This window comes from Pan troglodytes, chromosome 14 (assembly GCF_028858775.2).
Source record: "Pan troglodytes isolate AG18354 chromosome 14, NHGRI_mPanTro3-v2.0_pri, whole genome shotgun sequence".
NCBI classification, from domain to species: domain Eukaryota; kingdom Metazoa; phylum Chordata; class Mammalia; order Primates; family Hominidae; genus Pan; species Pan troglodytes.
Genome location: NC_072412.2, coordinates 33,272,643 through 33,285,761, shown reverse-complemented (window position 1 = coordinate 33,285,761; position 13,119 = coordinate 33,272,643). Strand labels below are relative to the sequence as shown.

Below are 13,119 nucleotides of genomic sequence, written 5' to 3'. Positions count from 1 at the left end.
GACACTTGAACAGAGAAAGGGGCAGTTATGCCACTTGAGGGTCCAAACAATGAACACAAACCCAATAGACTACAGGTCGAGAATGTGGAGAAAACACCCATTCCCAATAAAACTAACTCATAGATTTTCCAGTTTTGTGAAATTTCAGATTTTGCATGCCATTGTTCTTATAAGCACATACACATGGCAATCCAAGAGTTCCCAAGTTTGACCTCGATAACATGGACAGAATCACTGAGCAAAACGATAACAATTTGGGATCAAATCACCCAAGCAAGCTAGGTGCTCTTGTCCTGGAAAAGAGTTCTCAGTGAGAACTTAGTGGGAGGCCCACACAGGCCTGTGGACCAAGCTTTCCACAACAGCACCTCTGTAAACTAACTTGGCTCACTTTGAAAAGCTGCAGACAAAGTCAAGGGAGCAGAGGTTATTTAAGTGAAGAGAATAAATAGCTCTGGGCTCACTGTGATTAGTTAGAAAATAAAATGAGATTTGATGAAGCACCTTTGTATTCATTCCAGAACTCCAAATCACTTCTTATTATGAATATAGGGTAATACAAGTTGAATATCATATAATTAATGTTCATTTTGAACACTCTCTGGAATTCTAATTTTTAAAAGCCTCCCTTAAAATGTCTTCCACCCTGACAGCCACATTCTCAAATGTTCTAATGCCACCTAAAAAGACCATGTTTCATAAATTCCACATTGATGTTATAATAAAGTAGCAGAATAATTTTAGGATTTATTTCCATTTGATGATTGCCCTATTGCTTTTGAAAATAATGACTCTCAATTATTCTAATGTGAGATGCAATCACTTTATTACATTACCTAAATTTGTCTAGATATTGCAAGGCTTTAGGCAGCTCCTAGTAAAGACACACAATGTTCCCATTTCTTTCAATTACGCTTTTTAATATTAATTTCCAAAAATGGCATTTTCCCTTATTCTCTTATTTACTAGAAAATAAACATTAGTGTGTTGCTCTTAAGCATGGTGGTTTTACATTTATACATATGGTCCCTATTTTTTCTTCTTATTCGATTAAGGATAGAGGTAGGTAATTAAAATGAGTATTTGACCACTTAATTATCTACTGTGTGCCTTTGCCACTTATTGTGCTTACTATCTTCATTTTGCAAGAAGAAAGGCTCAGAAAAGCTAAATAACTTGCCTATGACAACACAGTAGTAAGTGATAGACATACTGGGTTTGTCTGAATCATTGCCTCTCGCTGCCATTCCAGAGAGGGTGAGAGGGCCTGGTTCTCTTCACATCACATCAAGTCAGTACCCTCTCTTTCTCTTCTTTTTGTCCTCTCTTACCTGATGCAGGAAGCTGCTCTTTAAGAATACCGGCAATGAAGCCAAGAGTTCTAAGTTCAAACTCTGTATCCTCAACAGGTATTAGCTATGTGATAGAAAGTGCACTACTCCCAATGCACCAAAATTAATACTAGTTTGGGTTATAAATTGCTCCGTAAATCTCAGGGCTTAACCCAGTAAAAAGGTATTTCTTGCTGCCATCACAGTATAACACAGGTAGGAAAAATCTCCTCCACATAGTGACTCAGGGATCCAGGATGTCTCCACCTTCTGGTTGCAAAGATGTCCTCCCATGACCCAGCTGACAAATGAGAGGGAAAAGAGGGCATGTGGGTGAAAGGCACTTTGACATGTAACCATTGGCCAGAACTGGTCACTTTTCATCAGCCAACAGGTTTAAACTAAATGCAAAGGAGACTGAGAAAATATCAGTGAGTACATGGATATCAGTGAATAACAGTTTCTGCCACATTGGGCCAGTTTTTTAATTATTTTTTGTTTTCTTGATTTGTCTAGGTCTCTGTTTCTTACTTCTATGAAGTAAAGATAAAGCACTTAGCAGTATGCTTGGCACATAATGTGCATTTACTCCATGTTTTTAAGTTTAATACATTATATAAGTGTGTAAATAGGCCCTCAATAAAGATGAAAAACTACGTTCTTTGGATCAATGAGAGGAAAACTGAGAGAAGAAAGTGGATTTGCCAAACTAAACTTCAACAAAGATCCCCAGGTAAGTCATATTTTAGAATTCTAAACACAAAATTCTCCTTATAACATTATATGCTGGAGAAAAAATAAGAATCTCAGCAGAAGAATAAGTAAGTACTTCGAAGGAAGGAAAAAGGGCAAAAAATGTAGAATGGGAGGGTTACGAGACAGAGAAGATCATTTGTTTTTGTTGTTGATAATATTTTTCTTCTCAAAATTAGAAGGCCAGGAGATAATAAATAAGTAGAGGAAAATCCACTAATAACTATGATGTCTCTCTGAAAATACTAACTAGAATTGTTTCTGCTTCCAGTTTTCTAAATTCCCTTTTACACAGGAATGAGTTATTCATTTAATAAACTGGGATTTTTGTCCCAGCTTTTCAAATCTCCTCACTGATCTATATCTTTCAGCTGCATGTCTTATGTGTTCCAGTATTTTAGTATAATTTAATTATTATTTAATGCTTTTTCATATCTCAATCCATTTTTCCTCCCCAAATTTCCTAAATTATCAAACATATTCTCAGGCTTTCCATCTCTGTAAATGATCTTTCTAATGTCAAGCATGATAGCTACTCTACTTTGATAGAGATGTAGGAATCGTTTTCTGAAATGTAATGCACATTCTTTGTAAGTGCAAGAGTAGCATAAAGTTCAGGGGAAAAAAATTAGCTCACATTTTAGTAGCTTCCTTTTTACCTTATTGCTATTAGACTTTTTGTTTGCTTTTTTTCTTGCTTTTAAGAATAATATCTTTATTATTTTGTGTAAACAGTTATTATAAAAATGATTATTCTAAAAATACAAAACAGAAAGTTTAACTACTACAATATGTTTGACAAAATTAATTTAGACATGTTCACATAGAAAATAGGATAAGCTGATAAAAATATATAAATGGAAATAATCAAATTATCGATTAGACTACTTATTACTTTTCAATTAAAAAGGATGGCTTTTCTCTCAAAGGTAAGGCACACTCTTTTTCAGATTGTAGCATCTCTGAAATCCAGACATTCTCATAATGGAAAGCATCTTATGTCATCGTGGCCAGGAAGTGGTCCTGATGTGATGTTCATTGCTTGGACCTGCACGAACTTGACTGCCATTCTTGGTGGCCTGACCGACCAAATGCAGCCCTTCAACACTCAGGCAGGAAGGAAGTCTTGCTTATTGTCTAAAAACCTTTCTTTGACACCTGGTTAAAAAAAAGATACACATACTTGCAATTGAATAACACTGATTATCTCTAGATTATAAACATTTTCAATTTCTTCTTTATATCATCCATTCCTTTACAGCAGCACAGAAATAGACTAATGCAGGGGATAATATAAATCTATGAAGATTTACTGGGGACTCTGAGTTGATAGTAGCCTAAATTTTCACCTCCCGACTATTCTCTGAATCATGAGAAGGTTTTCTATGAAAAAAGAAAATGGAGATGAGTCTGAGCACAACTTCTCCATGATCTCCAGGGGAAGAAAGTGTGGGGTGCAGCAGCAGAGGGGAAGGTGAGCCTCTACTGAAGCTCAGGGTGAAGATTTCTTGCTATGTGGAGGTCCCAGGTCATGTGGACCTACTGATATCGCTGTGAGGAGTAGGGTCTGCTTGCCCCCTAAGAAGTCTGAGAAAAAAAAGATTTTTTTTTTTTTTCAGATGGAGTTTCACTCTTGTTGCCCAGGCTGGAGTGCAATGGTGCGATCTCAACTCACTGCAACCTCTGACTTCCTGGTTCAAGTGATTCTCCTGCCTAAGCCTCCTGAGTAGCTAGGACTACAGGCGTGTGCCACCATGCCTGGCTAATTTTGTACTTTTTTTCTTTTTTTTTTTTTAGTAGAGACAGGGTTTCACCATGTTGGTCAGGCTGGTCTTGAACTCCCGACCCCAGGTGATCTGCCTGCCTCGGCCCCCCAGAGTGCTGGGATTACAGGAGTGAGCCACCGTGCCTGGCCAACAAAAAGATATTTTTTAATGTCCACAATATAGAGTTAACAATTTTTCCGACTGTGTTTTAATCTGTTATCCACAAAAGTGGCATGAAAACTAAGGATATAAGAATGATAAAAGTAAAGTAGTGAAAAAAAGATTGATAACTAAATAGAAACCAAAAAAACTATAAAAGTGAATATATTATGATCAAGTAGATATATCAGCATGGTTAATCTGAGAAATGCAAAGATTGTTTTAACCCAGGAAATTAATTGACATTTACTACAATAATGATATAAAAGAGAAAACTCACATACTATCTCAACAAATTTTGAAAAAGTATTTAGTATAGTTTAACATCTATTTATTACTTTTTAAAAATCTCTGAAAGATAATTAATAGAAGGGAACCTTCTTAAACTTGACAGAGGAACTTTCTTAAACTTATCAGTAAGCATCATACTTAAGGGGAACACTTTAAATACATTCTTTTTAAAACTCAAAAGTTAGACAAGAATATGCTGTATCACAGAAACTGTTTATATTATGGTCAATGCAAAAGTCAAGAAGAAGAAAAAAGAGTTCTAGTTCTAGCTATGGTGGAGTAGTTGGGGTCCTATGTAAACCACTATAATAGCTGTGTCAAAACTATTACAACAATTCTTTCTAGACAAAATTCTTGAGAGAAGCAAAGAACACACACACACAAAAATGGAAGCTGGAAGGCACTAGGATGACATCTTTTTAACACTGAAATTTTTAAAAAACCACAAAAACAAAAAGCCTGTCAACTTCGAGTTCTATACCGAGTGAATGTATCTTTCAAAACTAGAACCAAAATAAAGATGTTTTTAGGACTATAAACAATCAAAGAACCTGTTGCCAGGGGATGTTTACATGAGAAATAAAAGAAGATTTCCAGGGTGAATAAAAATGTTACTATCAGAAGCATAAGACTGCAAGAAAAACTAAAGTGCACCTGAAAGAATACACAGGTGAGCAAATAGACATAGATACGAACTGTTTAAAACATCAGCAATAATAATATCTTGGGGGATTTGGAACATATATGAAAGTAGAATATAACAAAAATAGCACAAGGGAGGGAAGGAGTACTAGAAGTTCAACTTTCCAGGCTTCTCTGTTTGGGAAGTGGTAAAATACCAATCTAACAGGCTGTAATGAATCAAACATAAGTATTATAATTTCAAATGCAACCAATACACTCATAATAACAAATTATATAACTGAAGAGCTAATAGAGGAGAAAAAGAAATAACAGAAAATCCTTGCTAAATCCAAAAGCAAGGAAGGAAATGAGAAGAAAGGGTACAAACAGATGAGAAAATAGAAAGCAAATATCAAGGTAGTAGACATAAATCCAATTAAATCCATCATTAGAGTAAATGAAAATAGCATGGAAAATACAAGATGAGCCTGGAGCATCTTCTAACACCAGAAAGTAAGGCAGTGCTTAAAAAACAAGAATACCAGCATAGCAAATTCACAAACGCCAAAGCTGGAACAATTTAAGCAACTAAATAAAATAGCCATATTTTCTCTTTGCCCTAAAAGCACTCACATTGGCTGGCCGTGGTCCCTTGCCTGATAATTGACCCAAAGCTTTAATTTTAAAGGACCTAAGCTATTAATAGTCCTGCCTACACTGCATTGCTATAGTTTTCATTTTTGGTAACACCTTTATTGAGATACTCTTCACATATCATACAATTCACCCATTCAAAGTGTAAAATTTAAAGGCTTTTAATATATTTGCAAGGTTGTGCAACCCTAATCACAATCAGCTTTAGAACACACTTATCACGCCCCAATCCCCTGCCAAAAAAAACCTGTAACTGTTAGTAGTCACTTCCCTACTTACCCCTAAGCCTCTCGACTTTAGGTAACCACTAATATAATTTCCATGTTTGTAGATTTGCCTGTTCTTAGCATTTCATGTGGGTGAAGTCATATGTAGTTGGAGTCATATAATATGTGGACTTCTTTGTCTGGCTATTTTCACTTAACTTAATATTTTTCAGGTTTATCCATGCCATAGCATGTGTCAGTACCCCATTTTTTATGCCTAAATACTATTCCATTCAGTATGAAACATATAAAATATACCACATTGTATTCATTCATTCATCAGTTGATGGACATATAGACAGGTTGTTGCCACATTTTGGCTACTATGAGTAATGCTGCTATGACCTTTGTGTACAAGTGTTTGTGTGGATACATTGATGTTATTACAGGACCTAAGAGGACTGAGAGGCAGGCCAGAGGAACTCTTGCATTGCAGACATACTTTTCATTATCTCCATTGCATGGTAGCAACCAACTTTCCCCTTCATTAGAATCCATCACTCCAGCTACTACAGTAATTTTTTTTGTCAATTTATTTTATTTAGTAATTCAGAGCCCCAGATGGTTAGGTGGTAGTCTCGACTTCTAGTTAAATAGATCCATTGCTATATCTTTTTGGAAGTTTTCCTTGCTTAGGAAACCCATAGATCAACAATACCCAAAGTCACAGGGGTAGGAAACAAAAATTTTTCTAGTGGATCACTGGAGCTAATAGAAAGAAAAGCCACTCTCATTTTCACCCCTTGATTCTCAGACCCGTGATTCTTAAACATAGAAAAACTGAACAATGGAATAGGGAACGATTAGAGTATATATTGTGGGCTGGAAGACCTGCCAGATGTTGAAACCCAGCTGGTACCAGAACTGAATCTTTAAAAAGCGATTCCACTTTCTATCAGATCGGATATTTCAGAGTAATATTAATGTGATATATTAAAATCAGGAAATTCTACAAGCATAAATCCATTGCTATATTGAAAATGAGTTCTTTGGTCAAAAGCAATGTCGTTAGCATAGCGGCCTTGGTAGATGCACTGTAATTAGGGACAGCAGAGTAAGCATTATATTCTAGTGAGCAGAAAGTTCTGTCCCTTCCATGATGAAAATAGTTCAGCATATCAACCTGCCAACACGATCCCCCTGAGGAATAATGCCATATTAAGGCCTTATCACTACTTTCTGCTGTTGGCAGGTGGGACATTCAGTAGCAGTTGAGCCAGATTGGCCTTAGTGAGTAGAAGTCCACATTATAGACTCTATGTGCAACTTCTGTCTCTGCTGCTATGACAACTTTGTTTATGAGACTTTGGGGTGAGTTTAAGGTAAGATAAGAAAAGAAGGTGACTGACGTCCACAAAATATGTCATCTTGTCCACCTTATTATTAAGACCTTTCTCTGCTGATTTGTCCTTTATTGAGCATTCACATGAGACATGAATATCTTCAAATTCTGTACCCATTAGGTGAGATCAATCCACAGACCTCTTCCCTAGACTTCCTTTTCACCTGTGTTTTAATTCTTCTTCTTCTAAGTCCCTAACCCCAAAGCCAAACCATTAATCACTGCCCATGACATGAGGTAAATCTGTACTTTTGGCCATATTTCTTTCCAGAAAACAACCAAATGCACTTCTCAAAGCTCTGCTGGCAGAATTTTTCTTTATCACTGTCCTTCGGGGCCACCTGGATGGGGCTACAGTGCTGCAGACATGTACTTTCAGGTAGTGACAGCAAATAATGCAGAACCATGTGTAATGCAGATCTAAAGGTTTTCTTCTACAGTCAACTAGATATATAAAAACTCCTCAAAGGCCCAGCATGGTGGCTCACGCCTGTAATACCAGCACTTCGGGAGGTTGAGGTGGGAGGATCACTTGAGCTCAGGAGTTCAAAACCAGCCTGGGCAACATAGTGAGACCAGATATCTAAATTTAGGGGGAAAAAAAAGAAGAAGAAGAAAACTCCTCATAAGGACATAGATATGAGTTGAAGGCAAATGTAGCAGTTTTGGGCAACTGGATGCTTGTTCATTGCTTTCAGGACCTTCTCAAACTCAATATTATATTATGTTTGAGATAATAATAATAGTATATGTTATATACTCATATAACCATATATATAGTTAAAAGCAATGTTGTTTGCATAGTGGCTTTAGTAGATGCATTGTGTTTAGGGAAAGCAAAGTATTGCATTCTAGTGAGAAGAAAGTGCTGCCTCTTCCATGATGAACATAGTTCAATGTATCAACCTGCCAGCAAGATGTGTGTGTGTGTGAGTCTGTGTGTGTGTGTCACTTCTATGTGATGATCAAGGGTTGCTGTGCATGCATAACTTTATGACTTGGTGCATCAGATAACATTCATTCAGGATGGGCAACTCAGGTTATATTGCAAATTGGTCCATGGTCAAGCATTCAGGCTAGTAGCAAGTCAGAAACTGTTTCTTAAAAAAGTAGCTATCTGCACAGATTGGCATAACTTTTATCCCAAACCATAAAGAAGTGCACTGTCATTCTCCTGTTGAGACTTGCCAAAGGCTCCAAACAGCATCTCTATCTGCCACAGATGCTTCAAGCACCATGAGATCTGGTAGGTCATATGGTCCAAGTGAGAGAGCAATTGCACAGCAGCAAGACCTGTTACAGAGCCTACTCTTGTCCTGAACCATGCTAAGAATTGGAAATCTTTCTGGATACTGAGTAAATGTATCAGAGTTGCATATTCAAATGAAGTATATATTGCTTTTAAGATCTAAAGATGCCCACTAGGGTTACTGCCTCTCTCTTCGTGGTAGGATTATTCAAATGTACCAACTTGTTCCTTACCTTGAAAAAACATTTCAACATGGTCCAGATGAGAAAACGTTTTCTAAAAAGAACCCGATAGTAAATATTTTAGAGTTTGCAGGCCACATACAGTTTTTATTACGTAGTTGTCTTTTAAAAAAGATATGTGATCATTCAAATATGTAAAAAAATATTTTTAGCCCACAGGCCATATAAAAACTGGTCTCTGACCAGTGTCACTGTTTGGCCTGTGAGTCACAGTTTATAATCCCTGCCCTAGAACACCAGAACTCAAATTATTTTTGTCAGGTGGCAAACATCTGGATTTTTGTGGAATTTATTTTATGCCTTCAGGCATGCAAGTATCTTACTTAGGCATCTACTAAGGAATACTTGTTACTTTCTTGCTCACCAGGTCTAATCAACACCATCACCCCCACGCCGTGGACCAGTGTGATTTTCTATGGGATGGAGGGATGAACAAGGCTGCTATAGATCAGGTTATGACAGGCCTGGAGAGTTGAGCACATTTTTAACAACAGCTGCAATTGAATTCATCACTGGACGAGTTTTACGATAAGCCATGGTCATTCTTCAATATCCATTTGTCTTCTACATATACCAAATAATGAGTTTAATGGGGATGTCGGGAGAGTCGCCACCCCGTATCCTTAAAGTCCATGATGGTGGCACTAATCTCTGCAGCCCCTCTAGGGATGTAGTATTGCATTTGATTCACTATTTTAGAAAAGGAATAGTTCCAGTGGCTTTCACTTTCCCATCATAATAGCCCTCTCTCCTAGAGTCATGGAAGCAATGTGGAGATTCTGCCAGTTCTGCACATGTCAATTTTAATTATGTGTTTCAGAATTGGAGAATAACCACAGAATGTGTGCAATGGGCCCCCTGTGAGACAAACCCAGCCAAACTCCATCGATCACTTGAACTTCAGAATTTCCTACTCTGCCTGGTGGATCAAAGTGACATTGGAATCTCTAGGAACTGGTATCAGTTCAGAGCCAGACTATAGTGATCCCTAAATAGTCTGGTTATTTTGCCTTCCCTAATGCATAACCACCCTGGTAAATGGCCACAGATCCCCTCGGAGAAAACTACAAAATGACAGCATCAATTTTTAGCTATGTTGCGTTGTCCCTCCTCAAGGGGACTTGGTCTCCTCTTCATTTAAGGGACTCTGGACCTGTCATCTGGCTCGATTCTTGTAATTGAGGGATCATGACTGCCTTTCGTGATTCAAGTCAGGCTTCCAGATAAATACATGCAGCTTTTTACTTATACGAATCAAGTAAGCCCTTAATAAGCCAACTATTTCAGGTCTAAGGACACCATGAATAATTAGGCAATGCTGACAATCTCTGTGGGTAAAACTACTACGGTTATTGTTCTAGTTCTGCTATTTATTATGGTAACCAGCCCATCTTGTTATGGTGATGAGTGCATTGCTGCCCCTTGGCCCCCGCCACAACAGGATCCCATCATTTCCATTGAATTCAAGAATGAAAGTATTTCTTTTGCCCCATGGAAATCATCGGCAAAGTTAAAAGATATACAACAGACTGACAGATATCCAAGATCAACATAGATCAAATAATTTGTTCATACAAAGAACTTCTACAAATCAACATGATAAAGAAAAGTAATCAAATAGAGACATGGAAAAGGGATATTAATAAGCTGAGGAAAAATCTTAGTGGCTAAACATGTAGAAATATTCAATTTCACAATTAAACTCAACCTTTTAATTTGCAAATAAATGCACATTAAAATAATGAGAGACCACTTTACAACCATGAGATTGGAAAAATTTAGAATGTTGCATGGTGCCAAGCATTAGCAAGGTTATAGGGCAATGGAAATTCTGAGGGAAATTCTGAGGCGTGTAAGCAGGTGTAGTCATTCAGAGAACCATCCAGGTATATCCTACATCTTAACATTTCCATCCAGACAAATTATCTCACAAGCTGATGAGGAGATATGTATAAGATTTTCAACATACCATTACTAGTGGAAGTCAGATATTGGAAGCCACCTAGATAACCATCATTCGAGAAATATATTAATAATTTTTGAAAAGTAGAATATAGTTGTGAATGCACACTGTGCAACATAATGCAGAAAGTCTTGCTGAATTTTCTTGCCAAAATAGATTTTTTCCCTAACTTTTCATTCTATATCCCTATTATCTCTTTGGTTCAAGTGAGCTTTATATGCTGAGAGATGTCATGTCTGTAACAGCCAAAATCAGATCTCCATATTCCACTTTTGGAGTATACTTAACATGATAGCAAAAATGACCTTAAAATATATGTGTAATATAAGTGTTGCCAAATAGGAATTATGGTCCATCTTCCCGTTGATTAAATTTTCATATTATGTTCTCAAATAAGATTTTACAGTTTTCTTCACTTATTCAATCATGTATTAATCCAATAACAATTTATTGCTCACTTACCGTATATTCAATCACTGTTCCAGACACTGGAGTACGACAGGGAACGAGATGGACAAAGGCTTCTACCCTAGAGAAGGGTGCTTTCCAGCATTTTAGATAATAATCATGTATTCAAATACATATAAAACACAACATTAAGAAGTCAGATGTGCTTTGTAGAAATAGAACATTTGGCTAGAGAGAATTTGGAGAATATATAGGGCAGATCCTATTTGCAATTGTCTATTCTTTTTTAGTTATTTTTATCCCCAGCTAATTTCAATTTTTTTCACTATTCTTAGTGGAGGAGACAGAGTGTAAGGAGTAAAACAATACTTCAAAAATTATTATTATTGTTCTCCAAAACACTATTTAGGTAAACCCTTGAAATAAATAAACTAAAAAAGGAGAACTCAGAGAACAAAAATAAACTCCTAGAATATTAAAGATGTGATAGTAGAAATATAAAACCCAACCTCATAATGGAATATAATTTTAAGAAACTAGAACACAAAGACAGAGATGAAAAACTGAAGATAAAAATAAAATAGAGAATCAGTATAGTAAAGGAAACATAAAAATAAAAGATACCAGAGGAGAGAACAGAGACCATACAAGGGAATAATTGTCAAATAATTCAATAATAATAGCAGCAATAAACTACTCAAAATGCAGGGTGTGATTTATTTCAGGTGGAATGAGCCCACCTCCCAAGTGCTTAGCACAATGGTTGAAAAATACCTCACACCAAGTCGCATTAGTGGGAAATTTCAAAGCATTGGAGACAAACAGACATTTATGGAAGCATCCATGGTGAAATCAGGGATGAGGTGGACACATTTTATGTTGTTTGTAAATGTATCGAAGGATTTTTCAATCTTGCAGAGGATTTGGGGATGAATAAGTAACAGGCTCACAGAAAACTCAGCAAAAGAAAGAAATACAAAGACTACAAGAAAATGTTTAGATTACTTGAAATAAACTATATTTTAACATAAAAGGAGAAGAGCAGGTTGGAATCCACCATAATGTTCTTCATTGTCATCTCACTTTCTTCTTTACCTCCTCCCCACTGTCAAAGAATTGGTTTGAAGGTAAATGGCAGAAAATAACTCCTGCTATCGCCCTGATTTTCATTCCTCTTTCATTTTTTCTGGATTTTGAGAATAAGAAAACTCTTACTTTGGGTTTTCTGTATCCTCCTCATTCCTCTTGGTTTACTATTACTCTTACAATGGTGTCTCCTCTCTGAAAGGGAAATAAAAGCTTTCTCCAGTTATTTTTCCTATATTTCTATGTCTGATGATTTCATGAAAAACAAACTGTCTCAGTTTCTTATCTGCAAAATGGACACCATAATCTCTCTATTTCCAGGTAGTTGAAAGCAATCTTGGCTATAAGGATGTTAGAACACTGTCTGACCCTGGTGCAGGGTCAGTGGTGGTTGTTGCCAGTAGGAATAGTAGTAGTAGTACTAATAGTAGTAGCAGCAGCAGCAGCAGCAGCAATAGTGGTTGTAGTATGAAATACTAGTCCTTGTTCACTCGCCTTGTTGCCAAAACTGAGTCATGTCACTGTGTGCATAAAATGTAATTGATAGACACAATATGCCTTGGACAGCATATGCACTCAGTAAATATTTGTTAACTGAATAAATCAATATATATGGGAATGAGTGCTAGGTGCTGGAGGCTTTTTTCTGTTAAATTGACTGGCCTATTTACAGAGAAGTGATCTTTCTGGTTAGATTTCTCCCCAGAGAATTCTATTTTTATTTTAATTGAAGAGTAGTTATAAAAGCTAATTGACTATTTGCATTTGCAGGAAACTATTCCTACCTCCCATCAACCCCAAACCCCAAGCGGCAATCAATATTTAGAGGTTTACACCTATACCCATGGCTTAAAGGAAGTAAAGCCCAAGATTAATGTATACAGCTTGTCAGATATGTACTTAGACATTTTTTTAATGAATCCAACTCAGGCAAGTCAGTAATTAATGCCATAAAATTCAACTCAACAGAAACTCAATTGAAAAA

At 36.6% G+C, this 13,119-nt stretch overlaps 1 long non-coding RNA gene across 2 annotated transcripts in view; it reads left to right on the top strand.

The window, feature by feature from the left end:
* Positions 1-12,616, top strand: part of LOC107967882 (uncharacterized) — a 28,429-nt gene extending 15,813 nt beyond the window's left edge. Inside the window, exons 2-3 of one of the 2 annotated variants that reach the window (XR_010150430.1) lie at positions 1,848-2,064; positions 9,045-12,616. This is a non-coding gene — a long non-coding RNA (uncharacterized LOC107967882). Of the gene's footprint in view, positions 1-1,847; positions 2,065-3,703; positions 3,980-9,044 lie in introns of those variants that run through there. The other variant, XR_010150431.1, reaches the window with a different exon arrangement.
* Positions 12,617-13,119: the final 503 nt, after the last annotated feature.